The sequence below is a fragment of the Heterocephalus glaber genome, unplaced genomic scaffold, assembly GCF_053883595.1.
Source record: "Heterocephalus glaber isolate CG9 unplaced genomic scaffold, H.glaber_assembly_v1.0 deba00001457, whole genome shotgun sequence".
NCBI classification, from domain to species: domain Eukaryota; kingdom Metazoa; phylum Chordata; class Mammalia; order Rodentia; family Bathyergidae; genus Heterocephalus; species Heterocephalus glaber.
In genome coordinates this window covers 5277074-5293987 of record NW_028258305.1, presented here as the reverse complement: position 1 = coordinate 5293987, position 16914 = coordinate 5277074, and positions in this window count along the sequence as shown.

Sequence of the window (16914 nt, the reverse complement as noted above, 5' to 3'; positions counted from 1 at the left end):
GCTAAGTCCAGCTCATTCTGGAGAAACAGGGGACTCCTCTGACAGTTGGCTTTGACTTCCCATTGATCTTATCAGATCCATATCCTTGACATGGATGTCCTTTTGGATGAGGCTCACTTATCAATATCTACCTCTGGAAGATTGGTGCTCCTGAATGTCTCTTAGGTAGGGATTGAGCTTGGCAACTGTGACAGAAAAGGGCTTCATTGTTCTCAACTATATTTGAGTCCACATTCCATTAGGTACAGTCTATACCACTGATGCCGAACCTTTTAGAGTTTTCAATGGTACAAAGAGTCCCCCACAGCACATTCACATGTTTAAGGGTTCTGGATGTTCTCCAGGTATCTTCTGGCCTCTTAAGGTCAATCACCCAGACAGGAACTGCTCCACAATCCTGCCTCCCAAGCCACAGCAGGTTCCCTCTCATATCTCTGCTGGCACCTCCTGGCTGCTCTGTTCCTAACATTGCCTCGTCAGCCATGTTCTCAGCTGATCCTCTGCTGAGGATTTCACTACCTGTGCTCTCTTTAGTTTGATGCCAAGGAAGTACTTCTGTTTCTCAGTTCCTTTTCAGGGAAATCTTAAGAGTTTCTCTCCTCACCCCGATCTGACAGGTTAACTCTCACCTTTCACAGGGTCTGTAAGAGGGAGCTGGAGGGGGATAACTAACGGGGGGATACCAGTTCAGCTATCTAGTCAGGTGCAACTCTAACCTTCTTGATTCCCAGGTAGGATATGAGAGGAAAAGGGTTAAATCTAAGATACCTGCACACCCTGGATCCCTGTTGAGGTCATAACACTTCATCCTAGAGGCAAAAAGAGGTGTAGTGGATGAATGTGACCCATGGCACCCAGCACCGGAACTAGTTAGGTAATGAAAAAGAAGCAGGAATTAAAATGAATGAAGCCATCCAGTTCTAGGATTAGTACAATGTTGAGTTCCTAAAACGAGGGGAGAAGTGTTCCTTTTTTTTCCTGCTTTAAATGTTTGATATAATTGATCAGTTAAAATGTATATGAGCCTGCTGTTGTCATATAGGTAGGTTTTCAAGCTAGGAATATACTTTCTTTAATAGGTGCTATTCAAATTTTATATTTCCTCCAGAGTTAGTTTCATTAATTTGTCTTCCAAGGTACTTCTTAGAAGTTGTCAAATTTATTTCAAAACAGATTTTTGAAATATGCTCTCTATATCCTTTTAAATTCTGTAAAATCTGTGGTAATGTCTCCTAGGTCTTGATATTTTAATTTTAAAAATGTATAATTGATATTGTGTAATAGGAAATAAAGGTCTAAAGGAGCAGGAGAAGTGGGAGAGGTAGGGGAAAGGAAAGAAGGGAAAAAATATGAGAAAAGGAAAAAAATGGAAACAAAATCTTTGCAAATAGGGAAGGGTGGAGGGAGTGAAGGGAGGGCAGAGGAAGGGGGAAAAAAAATAAGAACTAAGACACTCATGTAATGGTACAAGATCCCAATGATGTATGTAAATGTATTTTATACCTAAAATGTACCAATAAACTTAATGGGGAAAAAATAAAAAATAAAATAAAATGAATGAAGCCAAAGCCAAGAACATTTTTTATGGAAAAATGCTCCCAACTCTTACAGCTTGGTATGAAAAACCAGTTTTTCTAGATTTGACTACAATCATTAAAATGCACAAGACACTACCAATAATGAGTTGTGAAGCTGAAAGAAAGTTTACCATCAATAGCTCAAAAAAATTTCAAACATAATTAAGCCAGATACGGTAGTGCAGCCTGAAATCCCAGCACTATGGAAGACTGCAGCAGGAGGATCACAAATTTGAGCCCACTGTGGGGCAACTTAGCAAAACCCTGTCTCAAAACAAAATGTTAAAAAAAAATAAGAGCTGGGGATGTAGTTCAGTGCAAGGCAAAGTGTATACGGCCCAATGTTATTATTAAGAAGGTATGTTCAGCAAGTAATTAAGATATTTATTATTTTTAATGACAATTTTCATAAAACATTGCAGTTCATTGTGATTTCTTTTATCATCTAAACATAGTTTTCTACTTATTTCTTGATGGTAGTTTCATATTATTTTTTTGTAAAGAGGACTCCACTCCTCAAATCACATAAGCTATGGGCTCTACAAAATGGGGATCCACCTTGGTGGAGAGACTACTTGCTTGAGACTCTTCCCCTACCTGTCTCTCAGGTCTTACCTTTTTTTAACCACCTATCCTCCTTGTACTTGTACAGAGATCTGCACAGAATACCTGTGTAGCTCCATACATCGGTGTCATCGACAGTCATGAAATCTTGGTCTCCAACAGAACACCCCTCTACTTCCTCTTATTCCCCATGCTGGGGGTTGAACCCAGCTGAGCTCCATCCCCAGCCCCTCCAAGAGAATCTCATAAGGGACCCCCAAGGATCCAACCCAGTGAGTTCCAATTGCATCAAAATCACCTGGTTGTCTGAATGCAGATCTCTAAGCCACACCCTGACAGACTGTGATTCATTAGGGCTAGGAAAAGAAGTCTGCATTTGTAGGAACCTTTCCCAGTGAAGCTAAGGCAGAAAGTGGATGAGCCTAGTCAACTTGCCTAGCCCACTTATCCCAAGTTTCTTACTCTTCAAATCCTATACCTTCTCTCTCCTTTTAGTCCTACCCACCTCACCCTCCCATTACAATGGGGGAATCAAGCATCAGATGCCAGTTCTTTACCTAACTTCTTACTGTACCACTTATCTCCAAATATATACATCTGAGTCTGCAGTTTTTCCCCTGGAAACATTTGCTTGTAAGTAACTAAATCAAGGGAAGCACCCAGTAAGTTCCAAGGATTGTCTGGAATCTAAACAACAAATAGACAATAGATCCCATGCCAGGAGAGTTGGGAAAGAATTCTTTAATTTCCTAAGTACTTATTAGTCCTCTATATGAAATGTAAAATCTGGACCTTGTCACATCCATGGTCATGGTAATGACTGCAGGGCAAACCAGAGAACAGCTGGTGTGATTAATTTTGATTCAGGGCTTCAGCGCCATTTAAGGCGAACCAATAGTGATCTAACCTGTCAGGTCCAGATTTCTCAAGACTTGTGAGATTTGGCAACAAGAATTTGGACATATACTCCTAATTTCTTTTTCTTTTCTTTTTTATTATTAAATTTTTTATTGGTACATTCTAGGTATACAACACAATTACATTTCTCATTGGAAATTGTACCTTTACATAATGCATCTTGGTTCTTATTTTTTCCCCATTCCTAGCCCTCCCTTCACCCCCTACACCCTTCCCTATTTACAAAGACTTTATTTCCATTTTTTCCATGTCTCATCATTTTTCCTTTCCCTTCTTTCCTTTCCCCTGCCCCTCCCACCATCCCTACCCCTTTGGACCTTTTCTTCCTGTTTTGCACTATGGATTATTCATTCTAATCAATGGTACATTTTAGGTATACAATATAATGACATTCATCATTGGAAATTTGCACCTTTACATAGTCTCTCTTGCTTCTTATTTTTCACCCTTGCCCAGCCCTCCCTTCAACCCCTCCAGTCCTCCCTATTTACAAAGATTTTGTTCCTATTTTTCCATTTTCTCATATTAATCCCATTCCCTTCTATTCTTTCCCCTAGTCCTCCCACTTCCTTCCCCTTTGCCCCTTTTCTTCCTATTTCACATTACCTATTATACATTTAGTCCTTATTTACACTTTCAGCTCCTCACACCAGAGAAACTATTTGGTATTGATACATGTGTGTCCTATGTGTTTCACTTAAGAGTATCACCTCAATGTGCATCCACTTAGCTATAAATGTCACTAATTTCTCATTTTTTATGGCTGAGTAGTAGTCCATTTTATTAAAAAACCACATTTTCTTTATCCAGTCTCCAGTTGATGGGCATTTGGGCTGTTTCCAAGTTTTAGCTATTACAAACTGTGCTGCTATGAGCATGGGTGCACATATATCACTGTGGTATGATTCTTTTAATTCTTTGGGGAAGATCCCCAGCAGTGGAATAGTGGGGTCAAATGGGACTTCCAGCCCTAGTTCTTTGAGGTATCTCCATACTGATTTCCACAGTGGTTGCATCAGCCTACACTCCCACCAGCAGTGGAGCAGGGTTCCTCTTTCCCCCACAGCCTGGCCAGCATTTGTTATTGGTTGATTTCATGATAGCAGCCATTCTTTCTGGAGTGAAGTGGAATCTCAGCATTGCTTTCATTTGCATCTCTCGAATGACCAGTGATGTTGAACATTTTTGCATGTATTTATTTGCTATTGCTACTTCTTTGTCTAAGAAACGTCTGTTCATTTCAGATGTCCATTTTCGGATTGGGTCTTTAAATTTGAGAGCTCTGATCTTTTTAAGTTCTTTATAGATTTGAGATAGTAGACCTTTGTCTGAGGAAGAGCAGGTGAAGATTTTTTCCCACATTGTGGGTTGTCTCTTCACATTGCTGGTGGTTTCTCTTGCTGTGCAGAAGCCTTTTAATAAGAAGAGATCCCACTTGTTGATTGTTTGTACTAGTTCACGGGCAACTGAGGTTTTGTTCATAAAATATTTTCCTACACCGATGTCTTCAAGGGTTCTACCTAAACTCTGTTCCAACTGGTTCAGAGTTTCTATTTTAATATTTAGATCTTTAATCCATTTTGATTTTAGTTTAGTGCATGGTGAGAGATACTAGTTTTAATCTTTGGCAAGTTGAAGCCCAATTTTTCCAGCACCATTTATTAAAGAGGCTATCTTTCCTCCAGTGAGGATATTTGGCTCCTTTGTCGAAGATGAGATGGCTGAGTGTGTCTGGTGTTGTTTCTGCATCTTCTAATCTGTTCCACTGGTCCTCCAGTCTGTTTCTTTGCCAGTACCATGCTGTTTTTATCACAGTAGCTTTGTAGTATAGTTGCAGGTTGGGGATTGTGATACCCCCTGCCATGTCTCTGTTACCTAGAATTGCTTTTGCTATTCTGGGTCTCTTCTTGTTCCAAATGAATTTTTGGATTGTTTTCTCAAGGTCTATGAAGTATGCTGCTGGGATCTCAATTGGAATTGCATTAAATCTATATAGGAGTTTTGGGAGTATGGCCATTTTCACTATATTAATCCTTCCTACCCAGGAGCAGGGGATGTCTGTCCATTTTCTGATATCATCTTCAATCTCTCTTTTCAGAGTGCCACAGTTTTCAGAGAAGAGGTCTTTGATTTCTTTCGTTAGGATGATTCCTAGGTATTTCAGTTTTTTGGATGCTACTGTGAAAGGAATTATTTGCCCTATTTCTCTCTCAGTGAGTCTGTCATTGGTGTAGAGGAAAGCTATTGATTTTTGTGTGTTGACCTTGTAACCAGCTACTTGACTGAATTTGGTTATTAAGTCTAGAAGACTTTTGGTGGAGTTGTTGGGGTCTTCTATATAGAGTATCAGGTCATCTGCAAATAATGACAATTTGACTTCTTCATTACCTATCTTTGTTCCTTTTATTTCTTTCTCTTGTCTAATTGCCGTGGCTAATGTTTCCAGAACTATATTGAACAGGAGTGGTGATAGTGGACATCCTTGTCTTGTTCCTGATTTTAGTGTGAAGGATTTCAGTTTTTCACCATTTAGTATGATATTGGTTGTTGGATTTTCATAGATGGTTTCTATCAGTTTGAGGTAGAGACCATCTATTCCAACTTTTTGTAGGGTTTTTATCATAAATGCATGTTGGATTTTGTCAAATGCTTTTTCTGCGTCTACAGAGACAATCATATGGTTTTTGTCCTTGGCTCTATTGATATAGTGTATTACACTGATTGCTTTTTGTATATTGAACCATCCCTGCATCCCTGGGATGAATCCCACTTGATCAGGATGTATGATCTTCTTGATGATCTTCTGCATTCTGTTTGCCAGTATCTTATTAAGAATTTTTGCATCTATGTTCATTAGTGAGATTGGCCTATAGCTCTCTTTTTCAGTTGGGTCTTTCTCTGCTTTGGGGATCAAGGTGATGCTTGCTTCCAGGAATGAATTTGGGAGTATTGCTTCCCTTTCAATTTCATTGAAGAGTTTAAACAGTAGTGGCAGCAGTTCCTCTCTAAATGCCTTGTAGAATTCAGCAGTGAAGCCATCAGGGCCCAGGCTTCTCTTAGTTGATAAGTTTTTAATTACATTTTCAATTTCATTGGTTGATATTGGGTTGTTCAGAATTTTTAGGTCTTCTTAGTTCAACTTTGGTAATTCATATGTATGTAGGAATCTGTCCATTTCTTCTGTGTTTTCCATCTTATTGGCGTATAGGTTCTGGAAGTAGGTATTGATGATCCTCTGGATTCCTGCTGGGTCTGTTGTAATTTCACCCTTTTCATTCCTAATTGCATGGATTTGGGCCTTTTCTTTCCTTTTTCTGACAAGGTTGGCTAAAGGTTTGTCAATTTTGTTGATTCTTTCGAAGAACCAACTCTTGGCTTCATTGATTTTTTTGTATCATTCTCTTAGTCTCCATTGCATTGATTTCTCCTCTGATCTTTATAATTTCCTCCTTTGTATGAGCTTTGGGGTTGTCCTGCTCTTCTTTTTCTAGAAGCTTGAGGTTCAGCATCAGGTTGTTTAATTGGGCTCATTCTGTTTTCCTAATATGCATATTCACTGCTATGAATTTCCCTCATAAGAGTGCTTTCATTGTGTCCCATAGATCCTGATATGTTATATTGTCATTGTCATTTCATTGAAGGAACTGTCTGATTTCTTCTTTAATTTCCTCTGTGACCCATTGGTTATTCAGAAGTGTGTTGTTCAATTTCCAAGTGCTTATACAATTTTTCGAGTTTCTTTTGCCATGGATCTCCAATTTCATCACGCTATGGTCTGATAATATACAGGGGATAACTTCAATTCCTTTGCACCTACTTAAACATGTTCTATTTGTGAGTATGTGGTCTATTTTGGAGAATGACCCATGTGCAGCTGAGAAGAATGTGTATTCTGATTTTGTGGGGTGGAAGACTCTGTAAACATCTGTTAAGTTCATTTGTTCAAGAGTTCGATTGAGTTCTAGTATTTCATTACTTATTTTTTGTCTAGTTGATCTATCTTTTTGTGACAGTGGGGTGTTGAGGTCCCCCACTACAATTGTATTAGTGCATATATGACTTTTCATGTCCATTAGTATTTGTTTTATATAGTTGGGTGCACTAGTGTTTGGTGCATAGATATTTATGATTGTCATCTCTTCCTCTTGTATTCTTCCCTTTACAAGGATGCAGTGTCCTTCTTTGTCTCTCTTAATCAGTGTTGGTTTGAAATCTACTTGATCTGCAAAGAGGATAGCTACTCCTGCTTTTTTTCAGGTTCCCATTGCATGGAGTATTGTTTTCCACCCTTTAACTTTCAGTCTATGAGTTTCCTTTTGAATTAAGTGTGTTTCTTGTATGCAGCATATTGTTGGATTTTGCTTCTTGACCCATTCTGCCAGTCTATTTCTTTTGATTGGTGAATTGAGACCATTAACATTGATGGTTATAAGAGAAACGTATTGACTTGTCATTGCCATGACTTTTTCTTTTTGTTGGGTTGTCCCCCTTTACATTTAATTTCTTGTCATGCCAGATGGGTTCATTCTGCTTTGCTTCCTGGGGTTGTGATACTCAATGTCTGTTCCTAGGCTATTGTGTCAAATTCTTTGGAGTGCTGGTTTGGTATTCACAAAGTTCCTAAGGTGCTCTTTTCATGAAAGTATCTTATTTCTCCATCCATTTTGTGTGATGGACCAGCCGTCACCAGTCGAACAGTTTTTGAATGGGGGAAAGGAGGACTGAGAAAAATCAAGAGAAGAGACAGAGTCGGGAGGGCTCCCAAGACCGAGCAAGCAAGTTTATTTACACCTCTCTTTTATACACTCAGTGAGTTAGGTCATTAATCATGACCTTTATACAAAAAACACCTGCTTCCTTGTTTACCAGTTTTCTGAACATTCTCCGCCCTCAAGGGCTACTTTGTTTCTTGAGGTTACAGAGCGGTCATCTTGTTTCTAAGGCAGTCTCTGAAAGTAAGCATTGGAGTTGGCAAGGGCACGGTTCTCCACAACATAATCTCCTAACTATTTACAACGGAGGGTAAACTTAAAATGCAGCTTCTTGGGCTGACACCGCTCCCCACAATTTTGAAAGATAGTTTTGCAGGGTACATCAATCTGGGTTGGAGGCTGTTTTCTTTTAGGGCTTGGGATATGTCACTCCACGCTCTTCTTGCCTTGATGGTTTGTGTTGAGAAGTCTGCTGTGATTCTGATGGGCTTTCCTTTGTATGTGATTTGTTTCTTTTCTCTGACTGCTTGGAGAACTTTGTTCTTCTGTTGTGTTTCTGGAATCTTAACAATTATATACCTATGTGTAGATTTTTTTGATCAAGGCTATTTGGAGTCCTAGATGCCTCACTTATCTGTATGTCAAGCTCTTTTCCCCTGCTTGGGAAGGTTTCTGCCATTATTTCTGTGAAGAGATTTTTTATGTCATCTGCACTCTCCCCTGTTTCTTCATTGAGCCCAACGAGTCTTATGTTATTCTTCTTTGCATCATCTAGCAGCTGCTGGATTGATTTCTCATGTTCCCTTATAATTTTGAAGCAATTTTTCTTTTCCTGGTCACTGATTGCAATCTTATCTTCTATATCTGAAATTCTGTCCTCACATTGGCTCATTCTGCTGTGTAGACTTTCAATGGAGTTTTTCATGTCCTGGAAATCTATTTGCATCTGTTTTATGGATTCCATTTGCTTCTTATGTTGGGATTCCATCATGTTCCTGAGCTCCTCTCTAGATTTATTAATCATGTCTTGCACTAGGGGCACAATTTCTCCTGTTATCTGAGAAATTATTTCTGATTTCATTTTTTCCAGATCCCCTTTTGTTGCCAGTTGAGTGGGTCCAGGTGGTTGAGTATCAGAGTGTTCTATCTCATTTCCCTTTGGGGTTGCTGTAGGTGATCTGGAGGTCTGATTTTGAGACTTATTTACATGTTTTCTCATTTTGACTGGGGTGGGGGGCTGTTAACGTCTGCACGGATTACCTCCTCTGAACTGGGAGAGGTGGGACAGGGGCCAGGAGCAGAGGTAAGGATGGTGACTCAAAAGCCCTTTCCTGTGGGCTGGGAGCAACGGGAGGGATGGTGGCCGGGAAGCCCCTTCCTGTGAACAAGGAGCAGTGGGATGGCAGCTCAGAAGCCCCTACCTCTGGGCTGGGCGTGGTGGGAGGGATGGTGGCCTGGAAGCCCCTTCCTCTGGGCCAGGAGCAGTGACACAGAAGGTGGCCCAAAAGCCCTTTCATCTGGGCTGGGAGCAGTGGGAGTGATGGTGACCAGGAAGCCCCTTCCTCTGGACCAGGAGCAGTGGGATGGTGGCTCAGAATCCCCTACCTCTGAGCCGGGAGCAGCGGGACTCAGTACCTTGGTCTGGTGGTCTGGTGTCCTCTGCGTCTTTGTAGTGTGGGACCAGGTGGCTGCCTGTCTGCAGCAGGGTGATTTGGCATCTTCTGCATGACTCGGGACCTCGGTAGGGCATGCACAGACCTGCTTGTCTGCAGCAGGCTGATTCGGCATGTTCCGTGAGACTCAGGACCACAGTAGGGCGTGGGCAGACCTGCCTTTCTGCAGTGGGGTGATTTCTGTTTTCATTTTTTTGCACAAGGATAGTGTGGCACAGAGAGCTTAGTGGGTTTTTAAAAAACCATCCAAACTTATCAGCAGGGTTTGTACAACAGTCACCTCAGACTCTTCATCCAGTTGCTACATCTACTAATGACAGGTGTTCTTGTTTCCAGCACAGTCAGTATTTGCCTTTCATATTAACAAAAGTTTAGCCATCTCTAAAAACAGGTCTGGTTTTCCTTACTGCCCTTCCAAAGATTTTGCTTAATTTCCAGTGGCAATTAGGATTGGAGTAAAGGAAAAAGAGTCAGGAAATTTGTGGGCGTTTAGTACTATTAAGACAGTGTGTGAAGTAGAACTATTTGAAAGCCTCTTATATAACTCACATTTCTGGATTGTAGCCTGAAAGATACTGAAGTAATACATTTTAAAAATAATTTTTTAAAAATTGCACTGATAGCACCAGATTGAAAAGTTGTAGTGGACCAAGATCTCATCACTCAGAACCGACCTAGTGCCACACTTGCTACCTGGAAGTTACTCAGTAAATATTTGTTAAAAGAGTAAATGAATTCATATTTCCTGCAGAAAATTAGAAGTACTCGGCTGGGGATTTAGCTTAGTGGTTTCACCACCTGCTGCACAAGCGCAAGGACCCGAGTTCAATCCCTGCTATCCAAAAAAAAAAAAAAAAAGAAAAGAAAATTAGAAGTACTGAAAAGAAAAAGAAAGATAAGATTCACACACAATCCCACCACTATCTCTTAAAGCATGTTCTTCATACAATTTTATAAATATGACTTTTGGCCCAGGATTATAGACCACTGGCCTAGCATGCATGAACCCCCAAGTTCTATTCCCAGCACTGTGTGTGCATGCACCACACCCTCCCTCCCTACACCCCCAGAAAGAAAGAACACCCTCAAAACAAAACATACATGACTGGGGATATAGTTCAATGGTAGAACTCTTGCCTAAAAAGATGATTTTATTGTACATACTATCTTATTTCCTCCCATCCGTTCTTCTTTTCTTCCTTACCTCCTTCTTTTATTTCTTCTATTTTTTCCCTTTCTCTTTACAGTATTCTGGGGAAAGTATTCTGTAGTGGCAGCCTGTGATTCTATCTTTTTTTTTTTTGCTTAAATTCTTCTATTGGTACATTTTAGGTACACAATACATTTACATTTATCATTGGGTGCTTGTACCCGTACATGATGTATCTTGGTTCTTATTTTTTTCCCATTCCCTGTGTGCCCTTCCCTATTTACATACTTTGTGTCCATTTTTTTCTTTTCTCATAATTTGTCCTTTCCCTTCTTTTCTTTCCCCTTCGCCTCCCACTACCCCTACTACTTTGGACCTTTCCTTCCTATTTCAAATTATCAATTATTTGTTTTAATCATTTTAATCCTTATTTACACTTTCAATTTCTCACACTAGAGAAACTATTTAGTATTTACACACATGTGTCCTATTTATTTCACTTAAGAGTATGGTCTCAATATGCATCCATTTAGCTATAAATGTCTCTAGTTTCTCATTCTTTATGGCTGAGTAGCACTTCATTTTATAAAAAAAACACATCTTCTTTATCGAATTTCCAGTTGATGGGCATTTGGGTTGTTTCCAAGCTTTAGTTCTTATGAACTGTGCTGCTATAAACATGGGTGCACATATATCACTGTGGTATGATTCTTTTAATTCTTTTGGGAAGATACCCAGTAGGGGAACAGCTGGGTCAAATAGGACCTCTAGCTCTAGTTCTGTGAGGTATCTCCATACTGATTTCCACAGTGGTTGCACCAGTCTGCACACCCGCCAACAATGGAGAAGGGTTCCTTTCTCCCCACACCCCCACCAGCATTTGTTATTGGTTGATTTCTTGATAGCAGCCATTCTTTCTGGGGTAAGGTGGAATCTCAGCTTTGTTTTCATCTGCATCTCTCGAATGACCAGTGATGTTGAACATTTTTTCATATGCTTATTTGTTGCTTTTACTTCTTTGTCTGAGAAATGTCTGTTCATTTCAGATGCCCATTTTTGAACTGGGTCTTTGAATTTGGGGGGTCTGATTTTTTTTCAGCTCTTTATATATTCTAGATAGTAGACCTTTGTCTGAGGTATAGCTGCTAAAAATTTTTTCCCATATTGTAGGTTGTCTGTTAGCTCTGTTGGTGGTTTCTTTTGCAGTGCAGAAGCTTTTTAATAAGATGAGATCCCTGTTATTGATACTTTGTGCTACTTCCCGTGCTACTGAGGTTTTGTTCATAAAGACTTTTCCTACGCCAATGTCTACCTAACTTATCTTCCAGCAAGTTTAGTGTTTCTGTCTTAATATTTAGATCTTTAATCCACTTTGATCTTAGTTTAGTGCATGGTGATAGGTATGGGTCTAGTTTTAATCTTCGGCAGGTTGAAATCCAGTTTTTGCAACACCGTTTATTAAATAGGCTATCTTTCCTCCAATGAGGGTGGTTGGCTCCTTTGTCAAAGATGAGGTGGCTGAGCATGTCTGGAGTTGTTTCTGCATCTTCTAATCTATTCCACTGATCCTTGGTCTGTTTCTTTGCTAGTACCACACTATTTTTATCACAGTAGCTTTGTAGTGTACTTTCAAGTTGGGGATTGTGATACCCCCAGCCATGTCTCTGTTGCCTAGAATTGCTTTTGCTATTCTATGTCTTTTCTGGTTCCAAATGAATTTTTGGATTGTTTTCTCTAGTTCTGTGAAGTATATTGTTGGAATTTCAATTGGCATTGCATTAAATCTATATAGTAGTTTTGGAAGTATGGCCATTTTCACTATATTGGTTCTTCCTACCCAGGAGCAAGGGATGTCTTTCCATTTTCTTGTATCCTCTTCAATCTCTTTTTTCAGAGTGCTGTAGTTTTCTGTGTAGAGGTCTTTTGCTTCCTTTGTTAGGTTTATTCCTAGATAGTTCATTTTTTTTTGGATGCTATTGTAAAAGGAATTATTTCCCTAATTTCTCTCTCAGTGAGTCTATTATTTGTGTACAAGAAGGCTATTGTTTTTTGAGTGTTGAGTTTGTATCCAGCTACTCTACTGAATCTGTCAATTAAGTCTAGAAGTCTTTGGGTGGAGTTTTTTGGGTCTTCTATGTAAAGTATCATATTGTCAGCAAATAATGACAGTTTAACTTCTTCCTTCCCTATCTTTATTCCTTTTATTTCTTTCTCTTTCCTAATTGCTGTGGCTAATGATTCCAGAACTATATTGAACAGGAGTGGTGATAATGGGCATCCTTGTCTTGTTCCTGATTTTAGCATGAAAGTTTTCAGTTTTTGACCATTTAGTATGATGTTGGCTGTTGGTTTTTCACAGCCTTAATCAGGTTAAGATAAAGGCCTTCTATTCCAAATTTCTGTAGGGTTTTTTATCATGAATGGGTGTTGGATTTTGTTGAATGCTTTTTCTGCATCTATTGAGATGATCATATGGTTTTTGTCCTTGACTCTGTTAATATAGTGTATTACATTTATTGATTTACGAATGTCGAACCATCCTTGCATCCCTGGGATAAATCCGACTTAGTCAGGGTGTATGATCTTCTTGATGACCCTCTGTATTCTGTTTGTCAGTATCTTGTTGAAGATTTTTGCATCTATGTTCATTGGGATATTGGCCTGTAGTTCTCTTTTTGGGTTGGGTCTTTCCCTAGTTTTGGAAACAAAGTAAACTTGCTTCCAGGAATGAGTTTGGAAGTATTTCTTTCCTTTCAATTTCCTTGATGAGCTTAAAGAGTAATGGCAATAGTTCTTCTTTAAAGGTCTTGTGGAATTCAGCAGTGAAGCCATCAGGACCTGGGCTTTTCTTTGTTGGTCATTGTTTTATTACATTTTCAATTTCACTCATTGTAATTGGGGTGTTTAGAATTTCTATGTCTTCTTCATTTAACTTTGGCAATTCATATGTATCTAGGAATCTGTCCTTTTCTTCTGTGTTTTCCATTTTATTAGCGTACAGGTTCTCGAAGTAGATATTGATGATCCTCTGGATTTCTGCTGGGTCTGTTGTGACTTCACCTTTTTCGTACTTAATTGCATGGATTTCAGCCTCTTCTGTCCTTTTTTTTGATAAGGTTGGCTAAAGGTTTATCAATTTTATTTATTCTTTCAAAAAACCAACTCTTTGATTCATTGATTTTTTTTGTATTGTTCTCTTAGTCTCCATTGCATTGATTTCTTCCCTGATCTTTATCATTTCCTCTCTTGTATGAGCTTTGGGTTTGTTATGCTCTTCTTTTTCTAGGAGCTGGAGGTTCTGCATTAGGTTATTTATTTGAGTTCTCTCTGTTTTCCTAATATGGGCATTCACTACTATGAATTTCCTATGTAGAACTGCTTTCATTGTGTCCCATAGATTCCTGTATGTTGTACTGGCATTTTCATTTACTTGTAGAAACTGTCTAACTTCTTCTTTAATTTCCTCTGTGAACCATTGGTTGTTCAGGAGGGTGTTATTCAATTTCCATGTGTTTGTGGGGCTTTTGTGGTTTCTTATGTTATTGATCTCCAATTTTATTGCACTATGGTCTTATATATACAGGGGGTAACTTCAATTGTTTTACATTTACTTAGACATATCCTATGAGCTAGCATGTAGTCTATTTTGGAGAATGCCCCATGTGCAGCTGAAAAGCATGTGTATTCTGATTTTATGGGGTGGAACACTCTGAAAACATCTATTAAGTCCATTTGTTCAATAACTTGGTTCAGTTCTAGAATTTTGTTGTTAATTTTTTGAATAGATGATCTGTCTATTTGTGATAGCAGGGTATTGAGGTCCCCTACTACAATTGTATTAGTGATTATTTGGGTTTTCATGCCTATTAATATTTGTTTTGTATAGTTGGGGGCATTCGTATTTGGTGCATATATATTTATGATTGTCATATCTTCCTCTTGGATTGTTCCCTGCACAAGGATGTAGTGACCATCTTTGTCTCTCTTAATTAGTTTTGGTTTGAAATCTACTTTGTCTGTAAATAAGATTGCTACCCCTGCTATTTTCTGGGTTCCTGTGGCATGGAGAACTGTTTTCCATCCTTTTACTTTCAGTCTATGAGTTTCTTTTTGAGTTAGGTGTGTTTCTTGTATACAGCATATTGCTGGATTTTGCTTCTTAATCCACTTTGCCAGTCTATTTCTTCTGATTGATGAATTGAGGCCATTAACATTGATGGTTATAATTGATAGATATTGACTCATCCTTGTCATGATGTTTTACTATTGTTGGCTCTTTTATTTCTTATTTTTCCCCCTTTCCCTTTAGTTTCTTACCTTGCCTGGTGGCTTCCCTCTGTTGGGCCTCAAGGAGTTGTGACCTTCATTGTCTTTTTCTAGGATATTGTTTAGAATTGTTTGGAGTGCTGGTTTGGTGTTCATGAAACTTCTCAGGTGTTCTTTGTCGTGGAAATTTCTAATTTCCCCATCGATTTTGAAAGATAATTTTGCAGGCTACAACAGTCTAGGTTGGAAGTTATTTTCTTTTAGGGCTTGAAATACTTCACTCTAGGCTCTCCTTGATTTGAGGGTTTGTGTTGAAAAATCTACCGTGATTCTGCTGGGCTTTCCTTTGTAGGTGACTTGTTTCTTTTCTCTAACTGCCTGTAGGATTTTGTTCTTCTGTTGGGTTTCTGGGATCTTGACTATTATATGTCTAGGCACAGATATTTTGATCATGGGTAGTTGGAGTTCTATATGCCTCACTTATCTGTATGCCCAATTCTCCACCTCTGTCTGGGAAGGTTTCTACTATTACTTCTGTGAACAGTTTTTTTTATGTCAATTGTACTTTCTCCTGTTTTTTTGTGGACTCCTATCAGTCTTATGTTATTCTTCTTTGCATCATCTAACAGCTGCTGAATTGTTTTCTCGTGGTCTCTTACTATTTTGAAGAAATCTCTGTTTTCATGGTCATTAACTGCAATCCTGTCTTCTATATCTGATATTCTATCTTCAGATTCCCTTAATCTGCTCTGCATGCTTTCAATGGAGTTTTTAATCTCCTGAATATCTGTTTGAATCTGTTTCATGGATTCCATTTCTTTCTTATGTTGGGTGATCATGGTTTCCATTTCTTTCTTATGCTGGGCATTCATGGCTTCCAGCATGTTTCTGAGCTCATGTATTTTTTTTTATCTGTTTTTGTTCTAGAGCCTCTAATCATGTCTTTCACTGTGCTCACTATCTCTGTAGTTATCTGGGAGATTATTTCTGCTTTGAATTTTTCTAGAGCCTCATTCACCTGTTTTGTTACTTCCTGTGCTATCAGTTCAGGGTATCCAGGTGGTTAGTTATGGGACTTTTCCATCTCATTTCCCCCAGGATTTAACCTTGGTGGGGTAGAAGTCTGAGTTTGTGCCTTGCTTAGATGTCTTCTCATTTTTTGTTTTTGGTACTGTCCTTGGTTTAACTCCTGGGTTGATAGTTTGAAATTGCTTATTGTAGGTATCTTTGTTGCTTGTCATTAGAACCCTTATGGAATGATTGCTTCTCAGAGGTGTCTTCCAGATATAGCTGGTCTTTAAGTTTTGAGTCTCTAATGACTCTAAGACTATCTCATTTTCCTTATACTAGGAAGGTTCATTGACTAGATCAATAACAACACCTTAGCCCAAGTGATACAATCGGCAACACTATTGCATCAAGTACATCTTTGAAAATGACATTTTGTGGTAGTTATTAATTTATCACCTTTAGCTGTGTGAATTAAATCAAGATCGAGGACCAACCCAACATATAGTGAATAAACTCTTCAATATAACAACTTTACCCTTTGGAATGGGGAGTTAGAAGGGGTTGGAGAGGGAGGGACAGATGGGAAGAAGGATAGGGGAAGGTTAGCAGTGTGGCCAGGGGTCACAGGTGAGAAGGAAAAAGAGAATAACAGGAAAATAAAGAACTCCGAATGAGGACCAAAACAAGGACAAAAAGGGAAATGAACAATGTGAGAGAGCAAGAGAGTGAGTGTAAGAGAGAGAGAAAGGAAAGAGAAAAGAAAGAAGAAAAGAAAAAAAAAAGAGAAAAACATATTTGCAAAGAGTAGGAAAAAAATGAAAGATAAGAGGAGTAAAAGAAAAGAGAAAAAAAACCAAACTAATAATACTAATTTGGGGAATAAAAAATAACAATGAAGATGAAGGGCCTCTTTTAGGGTATGTCTCTGCTGTCACAATAGATAACGTGGGTTGCAGTGTGCAGATATAAGTCAATGAGTCTCAGCAAGCTAGTCACAGACCCGTGAGATTCAGGCAGATTTCTGGCTGCAAGTCCCAAGTTGA